We start from the raw sequence: 9,703 nt of genomic DNA on the forward strand, positions 1-9,703 counted from the left end.
AAGTATAATCCAGAATGATTACTCCAGATTTCCTTTTGCTAAAACCACCCAAATTTGTTATTACAATAGTAATTACCTTAAGAAAAGTGAGAATTTGCTACATTATTAATTTTTATCATCCTCACATTGTAAACCTGTATTTTTTTTTTAATTTTATCTTGGCCAGTGCATGGTTAGATTCTTATAAGGAAAACGGACTTTCAAAAATAAGACTCCAGTTGCTGGAGAAATGACTTACGGTCTGAATCCTCAGGTGAACAACACAGCAGACAATGGCAACCTGACTATCAAAGTAAATCCAACCAAGGGTTTCAAACATTGTGATTCTGATGAGCTCAGTTGTCATTAGGTTAGTTAGCTCTTTAATTGGTGAATGTGTCCACATGCATTTTTCTTAAGAGCCACTCACGGTCTTACCCTGTTGGCTGAACAGATGGGCCTCCCCAAGTACTGGGAACTCCAACTCTGCTTCCAGCTTCTCTCATCCCAGAAGCTGTAGCTACTGCTTAACAACAACAACAACAACAACAACAAAATCTTTTCTTGTTATAGTTAGTACATAAACTAGCTAATGAGTTTATACAAAAAATAAATGTTGGGAGGCCAAGGCGGTGGATCATGAGGTCAGGAGTTCAAGACCAGCCTGGCCAACATGGTGAAACCCCATCTCTACAAAACAATACAAAAATTAGCTGGGCGTGGTGGCGGGAGCCTATAATCCCAGCTACTCGGGAGGCTGAGGCAGGAGAATTGTTTGACCCAGGAGGTAGAAGTTGCGGTAAGCTGAGATCGCACCATTGACAGCGCAAATATCTCGTGCATTATCTCAATTATAGGTAATTAGCAGCGAAATAGACTTACATAAAGTCATGCTATCATTAATGGAAAGTGATAATTACAGTTTACAAGGGTGTCAGTATAATCTTTTGTAATCCTTATGATCCTTTGAATAGATGTCAATTATCTTCAGTTTGCACAAACATTAGGTAGCTTAATGCAGGCAATTTTGTATTTTAATTTATAACATTAAAAGTAGTGTTTGAGATGTAAATTATCTTCAGTTTGCACAAACATTAGGTATGTTAATGCAGGCAATTTTATATTTTAACATATAACATTAAAGGTAGCATTTGTTTTACAACTACTTATCAGATAAAACTGGGCAACAAATCTTTTACGGTCATTTGGAGAATTGCTTTGTATGTTAATATGCTAATTGTGCTATAAGTAAATATCACTCAATTTACAAAGCAAGCAGTAGTGACACTATAAACAAAGCACTGATTTGTTTATAGTGTCATTATATTATGTTATATTATTTATTTGTGAAAAGTGTGGTTAAATATAAATGGCATTTTGGTGTGTATGTGATATTATATATTACTCTGCTATTTTACATTTTAAAAGAGTTAGGCAGACGCTAATACTAGTTTTATATTTTATGTAATAAGCCAGTAGTAAAACAGAAAATAATATTACTTTAAAAAGGTAAATGCTAATTGTTGACATCTCATGGTACTGGTTTTCGCTTTATTTTGAAAACTGTTTTGTAAACATCTGATTCACCATTAGGCCTTAAATTGTAAGAACATAAAGACCATGTCTCTTATCTGTTATATATAATATTCTCGAAGATTTGCACAACATCTATGACATAGAAAGTGCTTATTTATTTAGCAGTGAATGAATATCTGTGGAATCACTGTGGCATACCTATGTCATCCTCTAAGATCCTGTAATCACTCTGCTCTACCAAATCTTTTATTCTCAGACTTTTTGAGCACTATGGTAGATACAATGGCAATTATGAAACAAAGTCTCTTCTCTCATGGAGCCTACAATCTAATTTAGAGAGAACATTGTTATTTTTGGAACACTTTTGTATTCCACTAAGGGGGTACTTTATGATATTAATAAAGAAAAGATCAATGCCCCAAACACTGAAAACCTTGAAGTCTTAATAGTATTTTTGAGATTCAAAGTACATAGTGATGAGTGTGGATACAGTGTAAGTAATAGTCCCAAGGAGAAAATAAACTGTGTGTATGTCTCCATGTGCATTTTTTTGAGTACATGTCTGAGACTTTTTTTTTGAGACGGAGTTTCGCTCTTGTTACCCAGACTGGAGTGCAATGGCGTGATCTCGGCTCACCACAACCTCCACCTCCTGGGTTCAGGCAATTCTCCTGCCTCAGCCTCCTGAGAAGCTGGGATTACAGGCACACGCCACCATGCCCAGCTAATTTTTTGTAGTTTTAGTAGAGATGAGGTTTCACCATGTTGACCAGGATGGTCTCGATCTCTTGACCTCGTGATCCACCCGCCTCGGCCTCCCAAAGTGCTGGGATTACAGGCATGAGCCACCGCGCCCAGCTATCTGAGACTTCTTATGTGTATTTCTCTAGTGTTGTGGATCAAGTGAGAGGCACAGAACACAGGAACTCCTCTTCAAGTTAGGACAGCACTCATCCTCTGAATATAACCACCCTCTTGCCTAATCTAACATAGCCTGCTGCTTTCAACTTCTTTCCTTCAGGCCTTATATTAATTGGAAATTTTCTGGTTGTTGAAGATCATGCTCAGTTTAATCACCAGACAAGATATACCTTGACCACCACCTACTGAACTAGCCAGACTTCTCTGATGTTTTCTGAAAACAAGTGATGCCTCAGCCTTTCCACACTAATTACCAGGTGGCTTAACTATGTGTAGGCCTGGTGGTCCTAAATATTAGGCTCAGGTTGGTATAAAAGGGAAAAGAGTGAGTAGATTGACATTTCCTCAATTTTTTTAGTTTAATCCAGTGATCAAGACACAGACTCCAAATCACGATAAATCCCGGAACATCTTTGGAAAAACCATAAGAAAATGTAATTATTGATTATACAAATATACACTATTCCAAATTGTTAGAAATTTGTGGGATGATAATTAATTACCTGATCTCCCTTCTGGGACCCCCAACAGTTGGAAAAATAAAGTCCAAAAGGCTGGCGCAGGTCAAAGTACAGTTTTGCTAATGAAAAAGCAGATTTGGAGAGCATAGCTCACACTGAAAGCTGAAATGGACCTAGCTTTACCTTCCCCTCTTAAAGATACAGAGATTAAGAGGTAAGCAACATGACTCACTTAGGCCTTTTTTAGGTGAAAAGTTCGTCTGACAGAGCAAAGATCTATTGCAGCAAAACTTTGCCTGTGCTGATTTGTGCTTGCTGACAGGCAGGTCCATGAGGGAGGATGTAAATGCCAAAGAGATAGATACCGGTGGTTTGAGTGTCAATGTGCAATCTCTCTCCATGGTTAAAGTGTCCACTGTTAGTCAGGTTTTTTTCATCCTCACCTAATAGACTAGTCACCCTGCCCTTTGTTTACTCTCAATAGCACTGGTTTTCAACAAGGGGTATTTTTACTCCCCCAGTTGGAGAGATTTCACAATATCTGGAGATTATTTGTTTGTCACAGTTCTGGGGGTGGGTGCTACTAAATCCAGTGTGTAGAAGCCAAGAATGCTGCTAAACATCCCACAGTAAAGAATTATCCAGCAAAAATTCAATAGTATCAGGATTGGGACTCTATAGAAATGAAAGGATTAGGAAGATAGGTGTTTCCACCTTATATGGACTGATAGCAAATTGATACAATTCATATTATGCTGAAACATTGTCATAGTCACAAAAAGCATGAATTTAGGGCTATTCCCAAGGTGGTGATTTTGCTACAGTATTTGTGTTCTAGAGAGTATAGAACAACTGGTGAAAGGGTCACTTCAGCAACTATAAGCAGGACTCAAGACCAAGGCTTAGAACCTGAACACTGCTATATTTTGCTAGTTTCCCCTTTGCCCCCAAATAGGAATCCTCATTTGAAAAACGAATACCAAGAGTACTATCAAAATAAGTAAGGAGAGTGTAAATTTACAGAAACTATCCTCCATTTTTACGGAAGCATAAAATTGTATAACCATTTTAGGAAACAGTTTGGCACTTTCTTATAAAACTGCAATGAATCTTTTTCTTTAAAGTTTAAGGTCCCTGAAGTTGTATTTACTTGTGCAAAAGATTAAAATTAGGTGTACATGGTTTTCCATCATTTAAATAGCATACCACCTTTTTACCCTTTAAGGATTTAGAAAGACTACAAGGTTTGTAGACACTTTTAGACACTTGGTCAGGTAGTTGGCAAGTGGCAAGTAGCAGAAACTAATTTCCTACGTTTTTGAAACAAGAGTAAGGTAAGAAAGCCCCATATTTGCTATAGGAAAAAATCTACATATATGGTTAGAACAGCTGTTTCATTAGTCATTAGAGAGAAGGGGCAATAAATGCAAACTGGTTAAGCCTCATCAGCTGTTGCCATTAAGGGCTATTCTCAATGAAAGTTTGTCTGAGACATCCAAAATATATCTTTACTTTTTTCTTTTGGTAAAATTAGTTTAAGAAAAAGAGAAGAAGCATTAAATGTTTGTAGAAAATGGTAGAAGGCCTCAGAACCAGTGACTAACCTTTGTAGTTAGTATTGAAAGATCCAAAAATTGGAAGACATATTTGTGGCAGAAGGGCTTCTGTAGTCATGAGGCTCATCAGACTTCCTTATTCAAAATCAAAAGGCCTTTAGGCTTACGTCAAGGAATCTAGGTTACAAATACCCACATTTGTTTTCCTTACATGTAGTGAAGCTGGACACCTTCAGTCCCCTTTTATACTGAAAAAATCTTTATATAAGATATGTCAGTAAATGAACATGGTGCTGTTAAAGACATCAAGGAAATCATTGTCTAGCCAACATGTTAAAAGTTCACTAAAACTAGAAAGGCATTAACTTAGCTTTCAGAAGAGCATAATTCTAAAGAACTTAAACTAAAGAAAGAAAACACTAATTATCAGAACTAAGCAAGTTGATTCAATTGGACACTAAATTTTGCTTTACATGTTTTGATAGTGAAGGCAAAAAAGAAGTCTGGGCTTTCTAAAAACAAAATGTATACATATTCATCTCCAGACTTGTTTTTTCCCCTCTATCATCTAATTCAAACAGAAATCTACAAAAATGAGGAATTTTGAACAATATAATGAAGATAATTTAAAACTATATTTTTTAAAAAACAGAGAGTACATTTTAATAAAAAAAATTTAAAACAGCTTTTTGTACATAAGTCGTTCAAGGTTTCTCAGATGGAAAGTGAGCTCTACACTCAATCTTTATAAACTTTACTAAGGTAAAGATTGTGATGAATGTTTTACTTTAAAGTTTAAGGTCGCTGAGGTCATATTTACTTGTGCAAAAGAGTACAATGAGGTGTACGTGGTTTTCCATCATTTAAATAGCATAATACTTTTTTACCCTTGAGGACGCAGAAAGACTAGAAGATTTAAAAACCAATTTATTTAAAGTTCCTCTCCTGAAGTTTGTAAGTGTGATTGGGGGTAAAGAAATCAATTCTCATTATCTTCAGGAAGAAAAGTGTTTAATCTTTGCACAATAAATTGTGCTTCAGAATTGAGAAAAATAGAACCCAATTCTACTATGTGTCTAAGTATGTGAGCTCATGTAATGAACCTAAGCTTGTCAGTCAAAGGTGGTAAGTCAATGCTTTATAGGCCAGGTGTACACAGCTAAAACATTTGGAATATATACAACATGGGAGTTGAGAGACAATTCAGTAGATTGAACACTGTTTATCTGATGTCACTCCCAAATGCTGACGAGGTTGGTATGAAGAAAAACTAATAGTTTAATATTTGCTCTGTTTATAAATTTCACAGCTTTATAGAACTTGATTAATTCAATCTACTCATTTTACAGAAAAGGCCACTAAAACTTAGGAAAGTTAAAGAACTTAGCCTAAGTCTCACAGCTAGTAAGCGGCAAAACCAAAATCTGCCAAGCTATTCAAAGCCTAGCGTCTCTCTACATTACCCTGGTAAGTCTAGGTTATTGTTTAATGCTTTTAAGTGATCTAAATCATTTCCCAAATTATAGAATTACATGTCTTTCTAAATTTTAAAGCATTATTTCTCATTATAAAAACAACTGTATGAAATTGGAAGGAAACAGGGGTTGAAACCACACATTTTCATAATTTTCTAAATGTTATCTTTCTCCATTGGTACTCTCCAACCTTCCTGGCCAGGATTTTTTGACTCACTGTTGGTTACGTGTGCTAACTTCACCTGACTGGCTTTCATGACTAAAAACTGACACTTTACTTTAGATTATTTTTTCTCTATGTCAGTCAAGAGATTAACCTGTATTTTGAAGAAAGCTGAATTGACACAGCAGCCTTAATGCCAATTTATACCTGAGGCATAAAGAAACAGAGAACCTCAGCTTTTACCAATGACAACAGGAATTTGTTGTTCCAGGAAGATTTGCCTGTTGTCATTTATTTATTATTGCAACTACACCTAGAGGATTCAGTAAACTCATGCTTTTTTAGAAATTTCAGTAAATATCATCGTACCAAAGGCACCACTGCATTCAAAAATATTATCCTTCAAGCTTCAAATGCTTGTCAAGCTCAGAATTGAAGAAAGCATTGCAAAGTTATGAAATAATACTGCTTACTCTTCCAAAAGCAATGTAATTCTGTTTATTCACAAAAACCAAATAATTTGATTGGGTTCAACCTACTTATTTTTCATTGCCTCTTCTAAGCAATATCTGCAACCCAATCATAAAATGACAATATTTCTGAAACGAAAAAACCTCACTGGTGTAACCTTTTTCTTTTCCTTTGCCCTAATTCTATAATTATGGTAGCTGACACTGCATTTGGCATTTTTCTGAAACTGGTGATTATTTTTGTTTTTGTACTGACTTATAAAGGTTACTGATAAATGAATTCCTTTGTGTTTATGTTTCTTAATGATCTGAATGCCCTGTGTTGCATGTATCCATCTTTTGGGTTTTGATTGTCATCCACTTTTACTCAGTCCTTTTTTATCATAATGTTCTTTCATCAAACAAGGGCACAATATGATTAGAATAAATTTTCGTGTATTAAATTTCATTTGATTAATGTAGAGATGACACAGTCCACTCCAAATATAAAAGCATTGGCCCATATTTCCCCAGGAAAATCAATGCAAATTAATGATTACCTGTATTAATTTATTGAATAAATACTTATTATATGACAAACATTAAGATTATCTCTGAGTCTGTAAAACAAATTAGATGGTGGTTATCAGTGTCTGGGGAAGGTAAGAATGAAGGTATTAGTGTTTCATGGGTACAGCGTTTCAGTTGAAAAGATACAGAAGTTCTGGAGATGGATGATACTGGTGGTCGCACAACAACATGAATGTACTAAATACCACAGAACTGTAAACTTAAAATGGTTACAAATGTAAATTTTATGTTATGTATGTTTCACTACAATCAAACTAATTAGAGAAGGTCCTCAAGAAGTTTACAACCTAGTTGGAGGAACTGAGAAGTAAAAAAAATTGTTACTGTTCACAATAGACATGAAAAGCTCTACAATAAAAGTACCCTTTCACCATTTAGTGAATATGAATTAGGGACATCTAGACCAAATCAGGGTGGGGAAGCAGAAGGAAGGGTGTTACTGCATAGCGTCCTAAAGAAAGGGTAGAAGTGAGGTTGTCAACTATGGAATAGAAAGATTATAGGCAGAGTTCTAGCTGTGAAGCTTCTCAATGCAAGAACAGGAACACGTGAATCCATTCTTCTGTCCAAAGCTGGTTATGTCCAGCAGTTTTCTGCATGCCTCTCCTCATCTTTGGGACTCTATCAAGTGGCTCATCAGCCTCCATCCTGCACTTTCAGCCGTGGCTATTTTACTGGGTAATTCCCATGAGCACTTAGCACTCGGATATGTTCTAATGTCATCTATCTTTAACACACACACACACACACACACACACACACACACACACACACACACACACACACACACGTTCCTTGATTTCTACACTCTTCTGCTGGCCCCCAATCTAGTTCTACAAGAACTACATCCCAAGAGTTATGTATAGAGTGCAAGTAGGGGAAGGCTTACTTGGGATTCTAACTAATTTATATTATTTAATATAGTTTTAGAAGGTTTAGATGAGGCTTATTAGGATTAATGCGTTTGGCTTCCCTTTTGCCTAGTCATCATATATGTCCATACTATTTCAGGACCACAAGTATAAAGTAGATTGACTAGTAAGATTGACTAGTAAAGTAGATTGACTATTTCAGGGCCACGAGAATAAAGTAGATTGACTATGAATCCTCCAAAAGGAAAAGAGAATTACATTCTGTTGCATGACAAGGAGTGAGAATCAGACCAAAGGAGGAAGTGTGAATTGAGCATGGTTTTTACCAATTAGGTCTGTTTTATGAGTCCTCATCTAAAGGAATCATATCTGAATTGTAAGTAATGGGAACTATAGCCAAAAAAAAGGGGGGGTAGTAGGGCCTAAACAAGCTGTTTTACCACATCTCTGTAATGAGTGACACCCTTAACATTAGCCATTGATAGAAATTCTTGCTGTCACAAATAATATCATTCTTCCCATCATGAGACTTTGAGCGGAGTTGGCTAGAGAAACCACTTCAGGCCAAGTGTTTGTTGGTCACAAAGACCATTGGTGCAAACATCAGTGGCCTGAGCATTGTGTTATTAACCTCAGAATTTGTCTGCAGGCATCACTGTCAGAACAAGTGGCATCTTTGAGACTCACCAGTAGCCTGCTTCTGGTATATCAAGACAGGACATTTCTCCCCATGGGCCAATGATGAAGAGGAGGAAATGTCAAAGTCATGGAGTTTCCAAGTACAGGGGTCAGTGGAACATATATTGTGCACTTTCTAAGGATTATCAGAATCATTTGAAGGAAATTTTAGAGAAGTTAGTTCTTCTGCAAGTCAAGTGAATGTATGAAGCAAGAGAACTATTACTTTGCGATTAATCCTATTATTCTATTTTTAATCCCCAACTAGCACGGTTAAATATATTTGAGGACCCATTTAAATGGTCCCAAAGTTTAAAATAAATATATTTTGCATAATTAAGTAATGATTCAAGAGGATCACAAAGAATACTTTACAATAATGACCCAAGTTCGAAGACTATGGTTAAATATTAACACTGTTTTAAAATATAACACACATCCTATAAAGAATTAATTTTTAAGCCTTTGTTCTCCTTTGAAGATCAACTATTATCGATATTACTTTTATATAAGGTTCCCTAAGCCTCTAGGTATTATAACTATTTTTCACTTACATCTATGTATGTAAGTGAAACTTTTGTACTGCAATAGGAAACTGCATTAAAAGCCACCCATGCTTTTCTTCATACCAATCACTTTATCTCTTATAACATTCTTAGTATCAGTGCCCTGAGGCATTTTAAATATTCATATGAACATGTTAAGATGCCTTTAGGTTTTAAGATAAGTAGATTATCTATGCAACCTAAAGGAGTTATTCCAATTCTACAAAGAAAAACAAATCTCTGAACATATCATAAATCTTGCCTTCATAGCATTTCTCAGATTTGTAACGCAGAAGACTTTTTTACTATTCTTGTGAGAATAACATAATAATAACATAATGTTCTATGCTTATATACTACTTTTCTAATAATTATCAACTCATTTATCTTTTTGACAGCCCTGAGTAATAAAGGGTGAAAGAATATCGTTTCTATTTTTTTTTTTGAGGCATGGTCTCACTCAGCTGCCCAGGCTGG

This window comes from Sapajus apella, unplaced genomic scaffold, assembly GCF_009761245.1.
Source record: "Sapajus apella isolate SASKATOON/1434 unplaced genomic scaffold, GSC_monkey_1.0 scaffold40, whole genome shotgun sequence".
Lineage (NCBI taxonomy): Eukaryota > Metazoa > Chordata > Mammalia > Primates > Cebidae > Sapajus > Sapajus apella.